Here is a 19,702-nt window from a genome sequence, read left to right on the forward strand (position 1 = left end):
AGAGTTTGGAAATTAGTCGCTAGACTACAGGTTTTACCCAAGATTAAGATCCTCGCTTGGCGAGTGGCTCATGGTGGCTTACCGATAGGTAAACGTTTACGTGAAGCCGAAATAAGTGATGGTATATGTCCAATGTGTGGAATGGAAGAAGAAACGGTTGTTCAAGTCTTGAGAGACTGTGCATATGCTCAGGAAATGTTTGTTTGTGCCGGAGTACAAGGTGTATTTTTGTCTAATCAACTTGTATCTCCATTAGATTAGCTCGATTTGATAATCTCTACCATGAAGATTGATGACCTTGATTGCTTTCTTGTTATTCTTTGGAATCTTTGGAACAAAGGAATTCCAAAGTGCCTGAAAACAAATGGCAACCCTCGTGGATATTGGCTATAAATGTCAGGTCTGCAGCAAGAATTCTTGTTGGCCAGGAACCAAGCGTTGGGAAGAGTGAGGATTGCACGTTTTTCTCCCGGAACGACGCCGCTGCTAGGCCAAACGAAATGGCAATTTTACCCTCCCGATTATGTTAAAATTAACTTGGATGGTGCTTTTAAACCCATTGGAAGGATGGAAACTGTTGGTGTTATTGCCCGGGACTCGCTGTTTTTGGCTTCATGAAAATAGTTCAACATTATGACCTCATACATGGCCAAGACCTCATTATTGATATCAAGCCTAAGCTCAGATAAGAAACATTGGGTCAAAAGAAAACTTTGTGCAAGTTTATGGCCCTTAACGCCATATCTTCAAACTGCGTCTGGTAGACTTCCATCGTCGTCGTCTACACTAATTTGTTTAGTTTTCCTTCAGGCGATTCGACGTCGTTGCATCCACTCAAATCACTTTTTGGCGATTCCATCCATTGGGAATGAAGCCATTGTTACTCGGTTGGTGGTCTTCTATCCAGCAGAAACAAAAAAAAGGGGGGGGGGGGAGTTTAACGTAGACATAATTTGGAGGAGAAGGAAAAGAATCTTCCACCTCCTTCATAATCTTAGCCTTTACCGGATTTTCATGACTTAACCCATTCCATCACTATTAGTGTGGACCTTTGACAACTGCCCCAACTATGACGATATTGCTGTCAGTTGACAAACTACATCTTGAAGCGTCCTTTAGTTCTTTTCAGTCACTTGTTTCTGCTTTTAGGCGTGAGCTTGAAGAGAACTCAACAGCTGCTCGTGGCGAGTTGAAGTGTCCTACTGACGCTTCACCGCCTAAGTATTGTTTACCATAGCTCAAGAAAAGCACAATGTTGTGTGCTAGTGAGAACAGAGAAATTCGAGAGAAGGAATTGGAAGACGAAAGATTATGGAGAAGCAAAATTCATTTAGTTTTTAGTTGTTCTTTCCTGTACAATGCCTTGGGTTATTTATACTTGACCATTTATAGAAGCAGGCAAAATCAGTTAATCCATTGGGTGATCTTCTCTCCCTCGGTCCTTGGCGCCTTCCCTGGAAACTGGCTACCGACTCATCCTTGGCCGTTTCTGGTACCTGCTGACTGCTTTCTACAGCTCCCTCATGAGCCTCAGTTGATATGCTCTTAACATGTTCCTATTCGTTGTTGGCACAAGCCAAAAAAAAAAAAACAATCGTTATGTTGGCTATAACTCAGCATCTAAACATATTATTCTCGCTGTAATTGATCAAATGGTACATTTCTGATATTAATTCCCACGGTAAATGCAACCAATCTATCAACATAAACAAATACAGGAAATGTCAGCTGGTTGATCTTTCATGAAACAATTCCAAACTTTACAAAAATCAACCAAACAGGTAATTTGCAAATAAATTAAAATTACACAAACTCAAAGTGTTAATAATATGTGTGCATTACCAAAAAAGAAAGAATCTAGTAAACGTGGGTGTAAATGAAGAGAAGAAAGAAGTGAAGAATCACAAGTCATATTCTTCGATGCACCTTCGATGCACCCGAAGAAAGTAAGCAGCCCCCTATGTTGTAAGCATAAGGGGGAGCAAATACCTGTTGCAGAGGAGGAAGAGAGATGACAAGACGGATTCAACCTCTGAATCTGCTTCCGCTGTCGTGGGGTAAAACTATCTAAACGTGGGTGTAAATCAACCTCCCCATATAGTTCCCAACATCGCCATTTTCACATTATTCTCCAACACCTTGGGATCATTTCTCAACACTTCAGCAGCTTCATGATTGAGGTAGATCCTCGTAATTCTGTTCCTACACACACAGAAAGAAAAAATTCCACAAATATCAGATGATTGCGAAATATTCGTAAAATTATTCACAGCTTTGAGAAAAACTGACCGTGAAAAGATGATATAATTCATAGATGATAGTGTTTATATTCAGCACGGGTTTCCAGTCTTCACGTAAGATGTTAAGGCAAACATTTCCTTCATAGTCAGTATTGGGATGACAAATATGGGGGGTTTGTTAAAAACAAAAGCAAATGAGAAGAATTCAATAGATGATTGACCTAGAATTATAATACTAGGGTATGCACTTAACTTTAGGTGCCTCATGGGAGTATACCGAATAAACCTGAAAGGAGAACTTAAATGCTCCACCTCTGTAAGAAACAACAGCCAGTCACTCAAACATATCCCAAATACATAATATATGCCTCAATTAGGTGAATGTGTGTATATGTATACGTATAAAAGACAGACGAGAAGCAAACACTTCCTTACAAATAGTTCCATCTCCAGGAGAAATTGTAACCTCAAAGTTCATGAGATCATCATTTTTCATTAGGAAATGATATAGTACAACACTTAGGCAGGTTCAGCTCTGCAATGTCTGCAAAAACAAGCAAATTTATAAAGGAAATTATATGGAGCAACAAACAAGAAAAAGAACTCAACTGAGCTTAACCTTTGTGTAAACGCAGCTCTCCTGCAGTTACTTTTTGCTTGGGGTTCAAATTTCGAGCAATTTCTCCTTCACTTTCAACAGTCGAATCATTGCTTCTACTACACATTCACTTTTAAAATATTGTCGATGTTTATTTGTTGGTAAATTTAAAAAGTTTTTATACATATTTATTATAATAATATTGAATCATAAATTATTTATACATAAAACATGCTTTTTATTTGAATTTTTCAAACATTAAAACATGAATTAAGCAACCTTACCATAACCTTTAAAATTATGAATTGAGTTAAAGCTACTTGGAGTAGAAAGGCCTTTTATTCATCTTTGAAGTATAAAATTGAAAGAAAGAAAAAGAAATCATAATTCAAGATAAACCTAGTGTCCTTGAAGACAAGCGAAATAAGCTGATATAAGCAATTAAAATATAAGAAAAATTATTCAGTAATTAAAATCAATCAAATGAAAAGTTTTTCTTAAAGAAAAAACCCAAGTGCTTTTGTTTTATCATAATGCAATGAACCTGTTCGAGGAGATGCCGATGTGAGAATGGAAAATAAAAATAAAACAGAGTAGAAGGATGAAGGGAGAGTTAGTTTTCCATTTGTGTATCACCAAAATCTGGTTTTGATATGTAAAAAATGTATTTTAAGAAAAATATTTTCCTTATATGATGTATTCGATTTTTCTTCATCTGTCTGAAAGTAGAAACTACTTTCATTCCGTTTATCATTTAATCGAATGTTTATATTAGTAGTGCATAACACCTTGTTTAGGTTGAAACTACATTGGACGATATACCAAATCAACATTCTCGGTGTTTATTGCACATCCATGTCAATGCATGTCCACTGTCATTAAAGAATTCCTTTTATTTCTGTATTTAAATATAGACTGATCGGGACTTATAAATTATATATATATATATATATATATATATATATATATATATATATATATATATATATATATATATATATATATATGTCATTAAAGAATTCCTTATATTTCTGTATTTAAATATAGACTGATCGGGACTTATAAATTATATAGAGAGAGAGAGTTAAAAAAATAAAATATTGTAGTCACTCATTTTCGTCCGGGGTACTATCTAATATATATAAAATTTTGAAAACATATATAATATATAGTTTTTGAAAATATTTTGAAAACATATATATATATATAATATTTAGTTTTTGAAAATATATATAATATATAGTTTTTGACAATATTTTAAATATATATATATATATATATAGTTTTTGAAAATATTTTGAAAATATATATTATATAGTTTTTAAAAATATTTATATATTATATATTATAGCATAGTGTTATATATTATTTATTATGTTATTGTAATTTATTATTTATTTTCTTTCCTTTTGTTATTTGGTCCAAACAGGGAGTCCAAGTTCAAGTCCAATAAGGGCATGAAGGAGCCCAATCGGGTGGCAGGCCTGACCCAGTAAACTAATCCGACCAAGAGTTCAGCAGACCAACCCGACCCAAGCTCGCCTGACCCAGCGAACTAGGGTTTTCAATTTAAGTAAAAGCACCGCACGATTCTCAGCTGTGGGATCAAGCATCGATCAAACGGCCATATTGCATATCAACTAGGGTTTGTGAAACCCTAAGAATGTTTTCAACAACCCTCCACTGCCAAGCAAAGAGAATTCGACCGATTTGAAGAAGTCATCCCCTAGTAGGAAACTATTTTCTCAGCACAATCAACAATCAACCCAACGTGATTTCATAGGATTTAAAAAAAAATATATGTATTTCTATCCTAATGAAACACTAAACTGAACGAAAAATAAGGATATCTTAGGATATAAATTCTTGTAAAATCAAAGCAAAAAAAAGTTTAGAAATTCAAGCAAAGGACTTGTAAATTTTGAAAAGAAACACAATAAAAACAAGGTATTGTTTGTTACCTTTCTCGACTTTGCACTTGCATGTTGGTGTCTGGTTCATTTTGGGGTTTTTTTACTCGAAAAATACACGAAAAAAGAAACTGATGATCGGAGGAGGGGCATGCGAAAGATCTTTCTTAGATCTAGCCCTCCTCGAGGTTGTTTTATAAAAACGGTGGGGATATTTGAAAAGAGAAATAAAAAAGCTTTCGAATGGTGTAAAAAGAAGTTGGTTTCACCGCTGATGAACGATGATCGACGCCGATCCACGGTGGTCGGCGAGGTGGAGCATGGCTGGATTCTGGGTTTCGGTTGAATGTTCTTCGTGTCATGAAGAACACGAATAACACTTCAGAGAAAATTTTGAAGCTTTCTTTGATCGGTTTCGAAGGGGGAGAGAAAAATGAAATTTGTTTATGATTGTTGGGCTTTATAGCCGACCTGAAAACCCGACCGAATCCCCTAAGGATCCGTGTGTTTTCACACGGGTAGGGTCTAATTGCATAGCTAGTCCCCGAGTTATTTTTAAAACCCATTTTGTGCTTTAAATTTAATTTTAGTTCCGATTTTTCTCTTAAATTCACCACTCACTTTACTTTATTTTTCAATTTGGTCCTTTCTTTATTTAATTCATGTTTCTATTTAATTATGTTTAAAGAGTTATTATATTTTTGAGTTCTTGATCCTACATTTATTTTATTTATTTTTATTATTTATTTTATTTTTAGTTTTATTTAACTGATTTTTTTGTCTTCATTTGTACTTGATCTTGCATTTGGTATTTTTTTAATTAACTTTTTTTTGCATTGTATTCTTCATCACTTCAAGTTTCTAATATGTGTAATTTATTTCTTCACGTATCATGAGCTATTTCCGTTTATTTTTAGCATTCCATTATGTTAATTTTATTTCTATTTATTTCTCAGCACATATATGCATATATTTCTTTTCTCTTTGTTTCATTCAAAGTATTATAATTTAATTTTGTTATTTTTTCCTTTTGATCAACTCAGTATTTACTTTAAAAATCTAACATCTTTTTTACCTTTAGGGGTACTTTATAATCAATCGGAGGTAAGTAATTTGGATCGAATTTTTACTTTTAATTTAACTTTCAATTTTCGTAATTAAGACAACTGGAAATTAAATTAGTACCGAAAGGGCAGTACAAGGGTGCTAATCCTTCCTTGACTGTAACTGACTTATGAACCCGACATATTTTTGGTAAGACACATATCATGTAAGAGAAATAAACCGAGGTGTCCGATCAACCTAAACTTTTTTTTTTAAAAAATAAATAATCGGTGAATGCTCTAACACGTTTATCTAAGTCGAAGCCCAATTTCGGGCTAACCCGAAAGACGATTGCGATAACTTGGCGACTCTACTAGGGACATGTAAATGAGTCAGGCTAATGTTAATTTCCGGTTGTCTTCTTAGTGAGAATGTAGTTTAAATTTTAAGCTAATTTTTTTATCCTTATTACTTACCTTTGATTATTTTTTCAAATAAATAGTTGTACTGACATTTTTTAATGGTTTCAGATTATTAAACATTTTTATCTCAGGCTATATACCCGAGCTCCAAACCTTTTCTTAAGTGGAGGTGAAAGCGACGTCTTCGTGGGAATTTATTCTTCGTATAGGCCTAGCAAGTACCTTCGGGATTTATATACCTTATGTCTTCGTGTGAATTTATTCTCCGTATAGACAGAAGGGAATGTATCCTCTCGAGTTTAACTTGGTCCACATAAGCTTGTAATGGCTTAGGACTGAGGGTCTGACAAGCCCAAAGGGGCACCACAAGAAGACTCGGGTACCTTCTTTATAGCCTAACCGGAGACTACAGGAATTAAAGCCCACCCCGAAACTTCATTTCAAAACCTAGGATGTTTTACTTCCTGTTCAAAACTACAATTTATCATTTTTTTAACTTTATTATTATATTATTCTATCTTACTAACTGATTTTTCTTTCATGTTTTTTTTATCATTTGCATCATAAAAAGAGGTAATTGATCCACAAAAAATGTTTGTTACATAAAAAAATCTGCATTAATGGACAAAGGGGTTGTAATGCAAGAGGTGAAAAACGTCGAGGTACGACTATGGTCCGAAAAGACTCAAAAAGGAAAGGGAACAGTCTGCAAAAACTATTGTCAGATCTGGTTGGCTATGCTTATGTAAGCCTAAAGCAGAATGATGTTCAAGAACAATGGAGCATTGTGATAGCTGGAAAAATGACCAAAAATGAGGTTCTGCCAAGGTATGGATATTGCACTTCTACTCTATGTCAAGACAAATAAGCCCCTAATTCGAGCCCTAGTACAATTCTGGAATCCGGGGTACAACTGTTTCACATTTAACCAAGAAGACATGGTACCCACTATCAAAGAATACACCACTTTACTATATTGCGAGAATCAGAATGGATCGGGTTTACATTAAGCACATCAAAAGTCAACCTTTCAAGAATGGGTTGGAAAAAGTGGCTGGGGTAGATGAGAAATGGGTAACTGGCCGGATTCACATAAATGTAGCAGGGAAGAAATTGCTTGGACCCATATCAAGCAACTAATGAAGATCACCCGATGAATGGAAGGCAATGTACCTTTTCGTGCTAGGCATTTATGGTTTTATCTTCCCAAAGACTTTGGGATACATTGAGGCGGCTGCGGTGGAACTATTGAATAGCTCCTGAAATGAGTAAATCTAGCACCGATAATTTTTAGCTGAAACTTTTCGCTCCCTCAACCATTGCAGAAAGACTAGCGAATGAAGATTTATAGGGTGTGCATAGCTTCTCCAAGTTTGGATCCATGGTCACTTTTGGAAGACTAATGAGATTTATTACCGCCGATTCAACACCAATTATTCTCCTTTGGGGAATTCCCCACCCTGAAATGGCAGGAAGGGTCCCAAAAGAAAAATGGATGAAGGTATTCATGCACATTCAGGATAGGGATATTGTCTGGAGAGCCCATGGTTAACCCAAGTGAATCTTTTTCGATGTGGAGACTCGGAAACTATGACAAAGTATAAGGGAACTCGAGGCTGAAAGATTCCAATGGAAGTTAGATCTGATACCTAGAAGGATCGAGCAGACAAGTTAGAGAGGGACAAAAAAAAATTTGTTTTGAGCTTGAGGATTTGAGAAAAGGATATCAAGAACAAGTCCAGAGCAATTCCAATCTGAAAAGGTCGTTTGAGTACTGGAAAAGTGAAGCTAGCAGCCTGAAAAGGAAGTTTGAAGGGCAGGATAAAAGAGACCTTGAAAGAACAGCTAAGACTTCTCAGAGACGTTTGTTAGACAACCAGCACCAGAAGAAGCGTTTGAAGATCCAGGTAACTAATTTAGAGAATCTCTTAGAAACAACAAGCGTGATGGCAAAACTATAGCTGAGCTGGAGGCCATTGTGGATGGGTTCAAGAAACAAGCAAGTGAGTTTCAAATAGTTCTTTTGATGGAGGATTTCATGGCGTTTCATTGGGAATAGGCCCATCAAAGGGTGAAAGCTAGAGATCGGTAATCCAAGATTTCTAGAGCAGGTACAAAAAAGCAGCTCGTCACTTGCACGTTTTAGCAAGGGAAGCCGGAGTGGTCCAAAAAGGTATTCAACCAGTGATAGATGAAGGAATAAGACTTGTCGACCTGTTAAAGTTATTCAGGGTTTAGAGGACTTAATCAGAATATACCTTTAAGATATTTTTGTCTCTTAAAAATAAAACAATTTTGTCTCAATAAAATTATTTATAATAACATACACATTCTGAATCAATGCCTCTAATTTTCATGCATCATGCATTATTTCATACCTTGCATTTCATTTTTTATTTTCCATGTTTTTACATTCACATTAACTAACAGAAATGTCTAGGGAACAAACACCGGGTATACCTCCACATTTCTTGGATACACATCATCCTTACAACACCCGCACAAAGAAAAGACAAATGGAAACCAAAATTGCTTAACTCGAAGAGAATATGTTGAGGTTGCAAAGGAGTTAAAAGAAAATATAACACCCAACCCGTATCCGACCCGGATACGAGCCCGAGATGTCACATTGACATTTCAAAACCTTTATTCTTGCAAAATAATAGAACATTTGAACTCTTTTAAGAAAATACGATAATATTGTTGAATCATGTTTGTTATAACAATTTAAGAAAATATACTTTTATGAACAGTAAAATACATATGAACAATGAACAGTACCGTGAACAATATGAACATTACCGTGACAGTACACGAATGTTAAAATTTTTCCAGAATTAGAGAGGAACCGATTCCCCTGCTACAGGGAACCGATACCATACTATAGTACTGCTACAGTACTTCCGCAAAATACGTATACGATAATATATTGTTGAATCATGTTTGTTATAACCAATTTAAGAAAATATACCTTTTATGAACAGTAAAATACAATATGAACAATGAACAGTACCGTGAACAATATGAACATTACCGTGAACAGTACACGAATGTTAAAATTTTTCCAGAATGTTAGAGAGGAACCGATTCCCCTGCTACAGGGAACCGATACCATACTATAGTACTGCTACAGTACTTCCGCAAAATACGTATAAATTCATAAAATTCCAAGATTTCATCATTATACATTTACCATTTACATATATATGTTTAAAACATTTCCAAAACTCGATCAGAGCGTATCTAATACAAATCCTTTTTATTACATGCCAACTAAATTCTTTCTAACAAAAATACATGTAATTTGATCTACATTTCTGATCTGATCTTTGGTAAGGAGAACTGACCTGTCTCGTTCCTCTTTACTTTTTTTTTCGCTTTCCAAACCTACGTGTGAAACAATCACACGCTAAGTCGATGACTTAGTGAGGCATATAAAACATATAATATAACCATATACCATTTCATATAAACAAACGACATACATCTGCAAATATTATCATTAATCACTTTTACTTGCCATATATTTATCATATAAACAAATATCACTATACCAATGAATAATCATATCATCTGTAATTTCTATAACATATTTTATTACCAAATAACATACATATCACATATAGTGTATTTTTATTATCTCTATTAATCCATGTACACATGTCACTAATTCCTTTTAACATATAAACATATACTAAACATTCATATACATTATGGAACACATATATCATTTCACAACAGAACACATTGTATCATATCAATTGATTTATTTACTCTCTTTAAAGTCTATGTATTAGCCCATGTATACTTTTGAGAACTTAAGGTATGTGAGTACATTGAGGTTGTGCACCACTATGTTGTCACCACAGCTCGTATAAATGTTCCGAAGGACCAGTCCATAGATTACGAAGAACCTAGGTAATCAGTCCATATGTCCTGAAGAACATAGGTAAACAGTCCATATGTCCCGAAGAACATAAGTAAACAGTCCATATATCCCGAAGAACATAGGTAAACCCTCGCCCTTGGCATGCCAACTATACCCCTAGCTCTCATATCACATAACATGACCATTATCATTTATAACAGTTTACATTACTTAATCATAATTTCTCTTATAAACACATATATTTCTTTTCAGTCACATATCACATTTACGTGTAATCATTGATCTTATAATCACATGTTCATTCTCTTCTATCACATACCACATATTTTTGGTAAGACACATATCATGTAAGAGAAATAAACCGAGGTGTCCGATCAACCTAAACTTTTTTTTAAAAAAAAATAAATAATCGGTGAATGCTCTAACACGTTTATCTAAGTCGAAGCCCAATTTCGGGCTAACCCGAAAGACGATTGCGATAACTTGGCGACTCTACTAGGGACATGTAAATGAGTCAGGCTAATGTTAATTTCCGGTTGTCTTCTTAGGTGAGAATTGTAAGTTTAAATTTTAAGCTAATTTTTTTTATCCTTATTACTTACCTTTGATTATTTTTTCAAATAAATAGTTGTACTGACATTTTTTAATGGTTTCAGATTATTAAACATTTTTATCTCAGGCTATATACCCGAGCTCCAAACCTTTTCTTAAGTGGAGGTGAAAACGACGTCTTCGTGGGAATTTATTCTTCGTATAGGCCTAGCAAGTACCTTCGGGATTTATATACCTTATGTCTTCGTGTGAATTTATTCTCCGTATAGACAGAAGGGAATGTATCCTCTCGAGTTTAACTTGGTCCACATAAGCTTGTAATGGGCTTAGGACTGAGGGTCTGACAAGCCCAAAGGGGCACCAGTAAGAAGAACTCGGGTACCTTCTTTATAGCCTAAACCGGGAGACTACAGGGAATTAAAGCCCACCCCGAAACTTCATTTCAAAACCTAGGATGTTTTACTTCCTGTTCAAAACATACAATTTATCATTTTTTTAACTTTTATTATTATATTATTTCTATCTTACTAACTGATTTTTCTTTCATGTTTTTTTTTATCATTTGCATCATAAAAAGAGGTAATTGATCCACAAAAAATGTTTGTTACATAAAAATAATCTGCATTAATGGACAAAGGGGTTGTAATGCAAGAGGTGAAAAACGTCGAGGTACGACTATGGTCCGAAAAGACTCAAAAAGGAAAGGGAGACAGTCTGCAAAGAAACTATGTGTCAGATCTGGTTGGCTATGCTTATGTAAGCCTAAAGCAGAATGATGTTCAAGAACTATGGAGCATTTGTGATAGCTGGAAAAATGACCAGAAAATGAGGTTCTGCCAAAGGTATGGTGATATTGCACTTCTACTCTATGTCAAGACAAATAAGCCCCTAATTCGAGCCCTAGTACAATTCTGGAATCCGGGGTACAACTGTTTCACATTTAACCAAGAAGACATGGTACCCACTATCAAAGAATACACCACTTTACTATATTGCGAGGAATCAGAATGGATCGGGTTTACATTAAGCACATCAAAAGTCAACCTTTCAAGAATGGGTTGGAAAAAGTGGCTGGGGTAGATGAGAAATGGGTAACTGGCCGGATTCAACATAAATGTAGCAGGGAAGAAATTGCTTGGACCCATATCAAGCAACTAATGAAGAATCACCCCGATGAATGGAAGGCAATGTACCTTTTCGTGCTAGGCATTTATGGTTTGGTTATCTTCCCAAAGACTTTGGGATACATTGAGGCGGCTGCGGTGGAACTATTTGAATAGCTCCTGAAATGAGTAAATCTAGCACCGATAATTTTAGCTGAAACTTTTCGCTCCCTCAACCATTGCAGAAAGACTAGCGAATGAAGATTTAGGGTGTGCATAGCTTCTCCAAGTTTGGATCCATGGTCACTTTTGGAAGACTAATGAGATTTATTACCGCCGATTCAACACCAATTATTCTCCTTTGGGGGAATTCCCCACCCTGAAATGGCAGGAAGGTGTCCCAAAAGAAAAATGGATGAAGGTATTCATGCACATTCAGGATAGGGATATTGTCTGGAGAGCCCCATGGTTAACCCATAGTGACATTCTTTTTCGATGTGGAGACTCGGAAACTATGACATTATTTGGATTATGGGGAGGAGTCAGATGCTCTCCACTTTTGGCACTTCGACAGTATGGGGCACTCCAGTTTGTCCCAATAAGACATGGAATATCTGGATCGGAATTTGCATATCATGGGGACAACTACAAGAAAAAGGTCAAAGAAGTAACTGAGTCATAGAAGAAAATGTTCCGTATGGATGTTGTGGCCGCTAAAGACATGCTTACTCCAGACTATTTGGAATGGTGGAGGTTGAGGAAAAATGACATAATCCCCGTGCCAGATCATAAAGACACTCAAAAAATGGAAGAACGTCTTAAGCCTGTTCCCTCCGAGCTAGGGATAGCAAGGAAAGAATTTGAAGCCGAAAAGCATGAGCTGAAACAAAGTATAAGGGAACTCGAGGCTGAAAGATTCCAATGGAAGTTAGATGCTGATACCTAGAAGGATCGAGCAGACAAGTTAGAGAGGGACAAAAAAAAAATTTGTTTTGAGCTTGAGGATTTGAGAAAAGGATATCAAGAACAAGTCCAGAGCAATTCCAATCTGAAAAGGTCGTTTGAGTACTGGAAAAGTGAAGCTAGCAGCCTGAAAAGGAAGTTTGAAGGGCAGGATAAAAGAGAGACCTTGAAAGAACAGCTAAAGACTTCTCAGAGACGTTTGTTAGACAACCAGCACCAGAAGAAGCGTTTGAAGATCCAGGTAACTAATTTAGAGAAGTCTCTTTAGAAACAACAAGAGCGTGATGGCAAAACTATAGCTGAGCTGGAGGCCATTGTGGACGGGTTCAAGAAACAAGCAAGTGAGTTTCAAATAGTTTCTTTTGATGGAGGATTTCAATGGCGTTTTCATTGGGAATAGGCCCATCAAAGGGTGAAAGCTAGAGATGCGGTAATCCAAGATTTCTTAGAGCAGGTACAAAAAGCAGCTCGTCACTTGCACGTTTTAGCAAGGGAAGCCGGAGTGATCCAAAAAGGTATTCAACCAGTGATAGATGAAGGAATAAGACTTGTCGACCTGTTAGAAGTTATTCAGGGTTTAGAGGACTTAATCAGAATATACCTTTAAGATATTTTTTGTCTCTTAAAAAATAAAACAATTTTGTCTCAATAAAAATTATTTATAATAACATACACATTTCTGAATCAATGCCTCTAATTTTCATGCATCATGCATTATTTTCATACCTTGCATTTCATTTTTTATTTTCCATGTTTTTACATTCACATTAACTAACAGAAAATGTCTAGGGAACAAACACCGGGTATACCTCCACATTTCTTGGATACACATCATCCTTACAACACCCGCACAAAGAAAAGACAAATGGAAACCAAAATTGCTTAACTCGAAGAGAATATGTTGAGGTTGCAAAAGGAGTTAAAAGAAAATATAACACCCCAACCCGTATCCGACCCGGATACGAGCCCGAGATGTCACATTGACATTTCAAAACCTTTATTCTTGCAAAATAATAGAACATTTGAACTCTTTTTAAGAAAATACGATAATATATTGTTGAATCATGTTTGTTATAACCAATTTAAGAAAATATACCTTTTATGAACAGTAAAATACAATATGAACAATGAACAGTACCGTGAACAATATGAACATTACCGTGAACAGTACACAAATGTTAAAATTTTTCCAGAATGTTAGAGAGGAACCGATTCCCCTGCTACAGGGAACCGATACCATACTATAGTACTGCTACAGTACTTCCGCAAAATACGTATAAATTCATAAAATTCCAAGATTTCATCATTATACATTTACCATTTACATATATATGTTTAAAACATTTCCAAAACTCGATCAGAGCGTATCTAATACAAATCCTTTTTATTACATGCCAACTAAATTCTTTCTAACAAAAATACATGTAATTTGATCTACATTTCTGATCTGATCTTCGGTAAGGAGAACTGACCTGTCTCGTTCCTCTTTACTTTTTTTGCTTTCCAAACCTACGTGTGAAACAATCACACGCTAAGTCGATGACTTAGTGAGGCATATAAAACATATAATATAACCATATACCATTTCATATAAACAAACGACATACATCTGCAAATATTATCATTAATCACTTTTACTTGCCATATATTCATCATATAACACAAATATCACTATACCAATGAATAAACATATCATCGTGTAATTTCTATAACATATTTCATATTACCAAATGTACATATCACATATAGTGTATTTTTTTATTATCTCTTATTAATCCATGTACACATGTCACTAATTCCTTTTAACATATAAACATATACTAAACATTCATATACACATTATGGAACACATATATCATTTCACAACAGAACACACATTGTATCATATCAATTGATTTATTTACTCTCTTTAAAGTCTATGTATTAGCCCATGTATACTTTTGAGAACTTAAGGTATGTGAGTACATTGAGGTTGTGCACCACTATGTTGTCACCACAGCTCGTATAAATGTTCCGAAGGACCAGTCCATAGATTACGAAGAACCTAGGTAATCAGTCCATATGTCCTGAAGAACATAGGTAAACAGTCCATATGTCCCGAAGAACATAAGTAAACAGTCCATATATCCCGAAGAACATAGGTAAACCCTCGCCCTTGGCATGCCAACTATACCCCTAGCTCTCATATCACATAACATGACCATTATCATTTATAACAGTTTACATTACTTAATCATATAATTTCTCTTATAAACACATATATTTTCTTTTCAGTCACATATCACATTTACGTGTAATCATTGATCTTATAATCACATGTTCATTCTCTTCTATCACATACCACATATTTTTGGTAAGACACATATCATGTAAGAGAAATAAACCGAGGTGTCCGATCAACCTAAACTTTTTTTTAAAAAAAAATAAATAATCGGTGAATGCTCTAACACGTTTATCTAAGTCGAAGCCCAATTTCGGGCTAACCCGAAAGACGATTGCGATAACTTGGCGACTCTACTAGGGACATGTAAATGAGTCAGGCTAATGTTAATTTCCGGTTGTCTTCTTAGGTGAGAATTGTAAGTTTAAATTTTAAGCTAATTTTTTTTATCCTTATTACTTACCTTTGATTATTTTTTTCAAATAAATAGTTGTACTGACATTTTTTAATGGTTTCAGATTATTAAACATTTTTATCTCAGGCTATATACCCGAGCTCCAAACCTTTTCTTAAGTGGAGGTGAAAACGACGTCTTCGTGGGAATTTATTCTTCGTATAGGCCTAGCAAGTACCTTCGGGATTTATATACCTTATGTCTTCGTGTGAATTTATTCTCCGTATAGACAGAAGGGAATGTATCCTCTCGAGTTTAACTTGGTCCACATAAGCTTGTAATGGGCTTAGGACTGAGGGTCTGACAAGCCCAAAGGGGCACCAGTAAGAAGAACTCGGGTACCTTCTTTATAGCCTAAACCGGGAGACTACAGGGAATTAAAGCCCACCCCGAAACTTCATTTCAAAACCTAGGATGTTTTACTTCCTGTTCAAAACATACAATTTATCATTTTTTTAACTTTTATTATTATATTATTTCTATCTTACTAACTGATTTTTCTTTCATGTTTTTTTTTATCATTTGCATCATAAAAAGAGGTAATTGATCCACAAAAAATGTTTGTTACATAAAAATAATCTGCATTAATGGACAAAGGGGTTGTAATGCAAGAGGTGAAAAACGTCGAGGTACGACTATGGTCCGAAAAGACTCAAAAAGGAAAGGGAGACAGTCTGCAAAGAAACTATGTGTCAGATCTGGTTGGCTATGCTTATGTAAGCCTAAAGCAGAATGATGTTCAAGAACTATGGAGCATTTGTGATAGCTGGAAAAATGACCAGAAAATGAGGTTCTGCCAAAGGTATGGTGATATTGCACTTCTACTCTATGTCAAGACAAATAAGCCCCTAATTCGAGCCCTAGTACAATTCTGGAATCCGGGGTACAACTGTTTCACATTTAACCAAGAAGACATGGTACCCACTATCAAAGAATACACCACTTTACTATATTGCGAGGAATCAGAATGGATCGGGTTTACATTAAGCACATCAAAAGTCAACCTTTCAAGAATGGGTTGGAAAAAGTGGCTGGGGTAGATGAGAAATGGGTAACTGGCCGGATTCAACATAAATGTAGCAGGGAAGAAATTGCTTGGACCCATATCAAGCAACTAATGAAGAATCACCCCGATGAATGGAAGGCAATGTACCTTTTCGTGCTAGGCATTTATGGTTTGGTTATCTTCCCAAAGACTTTGGGATACATTGAGGCGGCTGCGGTGGAACTATTTGAATAGCTCCTGAAATGAGTAAATCTAGCACCGATAATTTTAGCTGAAACTTTTCGCTCCCTCAACCATTGCAGAAAGACTAGCGAATGAAGATTTATAGGGTGTGCATAGCTTCTCCAAGTTTGGATCCATGGTCACTTTTGGAAGACTAATGAGATTTATTACCGCCGATTCAACACCAATTATTCTCCTTTGGGGGAATTCCCCACCCTGAAATGGCAGGAAGGTGTCCCAAAAGAAAAATGGATGAAGGTATTCATGCACATTCAGGATAGGGATATTGTCTGGAGAGCCCCATGGTTAACCCATAGTGACCTTCTTTTTCGATGTGGAGACTCGGAAACTATGACATTATTTGGATTATGGGGAGGAGTCAGATGCTCTCCACTTTTGGCACTTCGACAGTATGGGGCACTCCAGTTTGTCCCAATAAGACATGGAATATCTGGATCGGAATTTGCATATCATGGGGACAACTACAAGAAAAAGGTCAAAGAAGTAACTGAGTCATAGAAGAAAATGTTCCGTATGGATGTTGTGGCCGCTAAAGACATGCTTACTCCAGACTATTTGGAATGGTGGAGGTTGAGGAAAAATGACATAATCCCCGTGCCAGATCATAAAGACACTCAAAAAATGGAAGAACGTCTTAAGCCTGTTCCCTCCGAGCTAGGGATAGCAAGGAAAGAATTTGAAGCCGAAAAGCATGAGCTGAAACAAAGTATAAGGGAACTCGAGGCTGAAAGATTCCAATGGAAGTTAGATGCTGATACCTAGAAGGATCGAGCAGACAAGTTAGAGAGGGACAAAAAAAAATTTGTTTTGAGCTTGAGGATTTGAGAAAAGGATATCAAGAACAAGTCCAGAGCAATTCCAATCTGAAAAGGTCGTTTGAGTACTGGAAAAGTGAAGCTAGCAGCCTGAAAAGGAAGTTTGAAGGGCAGGATAAAAGAGAGACCTTGAAAGAACAGCTAAAGACTTCTCAGAGACGTTTGTTAGACAACCAGCACCAGAAGAAGCGTTTGAAGATCCAGGTAACTAATTTAGAGAAGTCTCTTTAGAAACAACAAGAGCGTGATGGCAAAACTATAGCTGAGCTGGAGGCCATTGTGGACGGGTTCAAGAAACAAGCAAGTGAGTTTCAAATAGTTTCTTTTGATGGAGGATTTCAATGGCGTTTTCATTGGGAATAGGCCCATCAAAGGGTGAAAGCTAGAGATGCGGTAATCCAAGATTTCTTAGAGCAGGTACAAAAAGCAGCTCGTCACTTGCACGTTTTAGCAAGGGAAGCCGGAGTGGTCCAAAAAGGTATTCAACCAGTGATAGATGAAGGAATAAGACTTTTCGACCTGTTATAAGTTATTCAGGGTTTAGAGGACTTAATCAGAATATACCTTTAAGATATTTTTGTCTCTTAAAAAATAAAACAATTTTGTCTCAATAAAAATTATTTATAATAACATACACATTTCTGAATCAATGCCTCTAATTTTCATGCATCATGCATTATTTTCATACCTTGCATTTCATTTTTTATTTTCCATGTTTTTACATTCACATTAACTAACAGAAAATGTCTAGGGAACAAACACCGGGTATACCTCCACATTTCTTGGATACACATCATCCTTACAACACCCGCACAAAGAAAAGACAAATGGAAACCAAAATTGCTTAACTCGAAGAGAATATGTTGAGGTTGCAAAAGGAGTTAAAAGAAAATATAACACCCCAACCCGTATCCGACCCGGATACGAGCCCGAGATGTCACATTGACATTTCAAAACCTTTATTCTTGCAAAATAATAGAACATTTGAACTCTTTTTAAGAAAATACGATAATATATTGTTGAATCATGTTTGTTATAACCAATTTAAGAAAATATACCTTTTATGAACAGTAAAATACAATATGAACAATGAACAGTACCGTGAACAATATGAACATTACCGTGAACAGTACACAAATGTTAAAATTTTTCCAGAATGTTAGAGAGGAACCGATTCCCCTGCTACAGGGAACCGATACCATACTATAGTACTGCTACAGTACTTCCGCAAAATACGTATAAATTCATAAAATTCCAAGATTTCATCATTATACATTTACCATTTACATATATATGTTTAAAACATTTCCAAAACTCGATCAGAGCGTATCTAATACAAATCCTTTTTATTACATGCCAACTAAATTCTTTCTAACAAAAATACATGTAATTTGATCTACATTTCTGATCTGATCTTCGGTAAGGAGAACTGACCTGTCTCGTTCCTCTTTACTTTTTTCGCTTTCCAAACCTACGTGTGAAACAATCACACGCTAAGTCGATGACTTAGTGAGGCATATAAAACATATAATATAACCATATACCATTTCATATAAACAAACGACATACATCTGCAAATATTATCATTAATCACTTTTACTTGCCATATATTCATCATATAACACAAATATCACTATACCAATGAATAAACATATCATCGTGTAATTTCTATAACATATTTCATATTACCAAATGTACATATCACATATAGTGTATTTTTTATTATCTCTTATTAATCCATGTACACATGTCACTAATTCCTTTTAACATATAAACATATACTAAACATTCATATACACATTATGGAACACATATATCATTTCACAACAGAACACACATTGTATCATATCAATTGATTTATTTACTCTCTTTAAAGTCTATGTATTAGCCCATGTATACTTTTGAGAACTTAAGGTATGTGAGTACATTGAGGTTGTGCACCACTATGTTGTCACCACAGCTCGTATAAATGTTCCGAAGGACCAGTCCATAGATTACGAAGAACCTAGGTAATCAGTCCATATGTCCTGAAGAACATAGGTAAACAGTCCATATGTCCCGAAGAACATAAGTAAACAGTCCATATATCCCGAAGAACATAGGTAAACCCTCGCCCTTGGCATGCCAACTATACCCCTAGCTCTCATATCACATAACATGACCATTATCATTTATAACAGTTTACATTACTTAATCATATAATTTCTCTATAAACACATATATTTTCTTTTCAGTCACATATCACATTTACGTGTAATCATTGATCTTATAATCACATGTTCATTCTCTTCTATCACATACC

The 19,702-nt window shown here is 35.5% G+C and overlaps 1 pseudogene; it reads right to left on the minus strand.

Annotated features, from left to right (window-relative positions):
• Nucleotides 1–1,337: 1,337 nt before the first annotated feature.
• LOC120216487 lies at nt 1,338–2,949 on the minus strand (annotated as a pseudogene).
• Nucleotides 2,950–19,702: the final 16,753 nt, after the last annotated feature.

This window comes from Hibiscus syriacus, unplaced genomic scaffold, assembly GCF_006381635.1.
Source record: "Hibiscus syriacus cultivar Baekdansim isolate YM2019G1 unplaced genomic scaffold, ASM638163v2 tig00110160_pilon, whole genome shotgun sequence".
Taxonomy (NCBI): Eukaryota; Viridiplantae; Streptophyta; class Magnoliopsida; order Malvales; family Malvaceae; genus Hibiscus; species Hibiscus syriacus.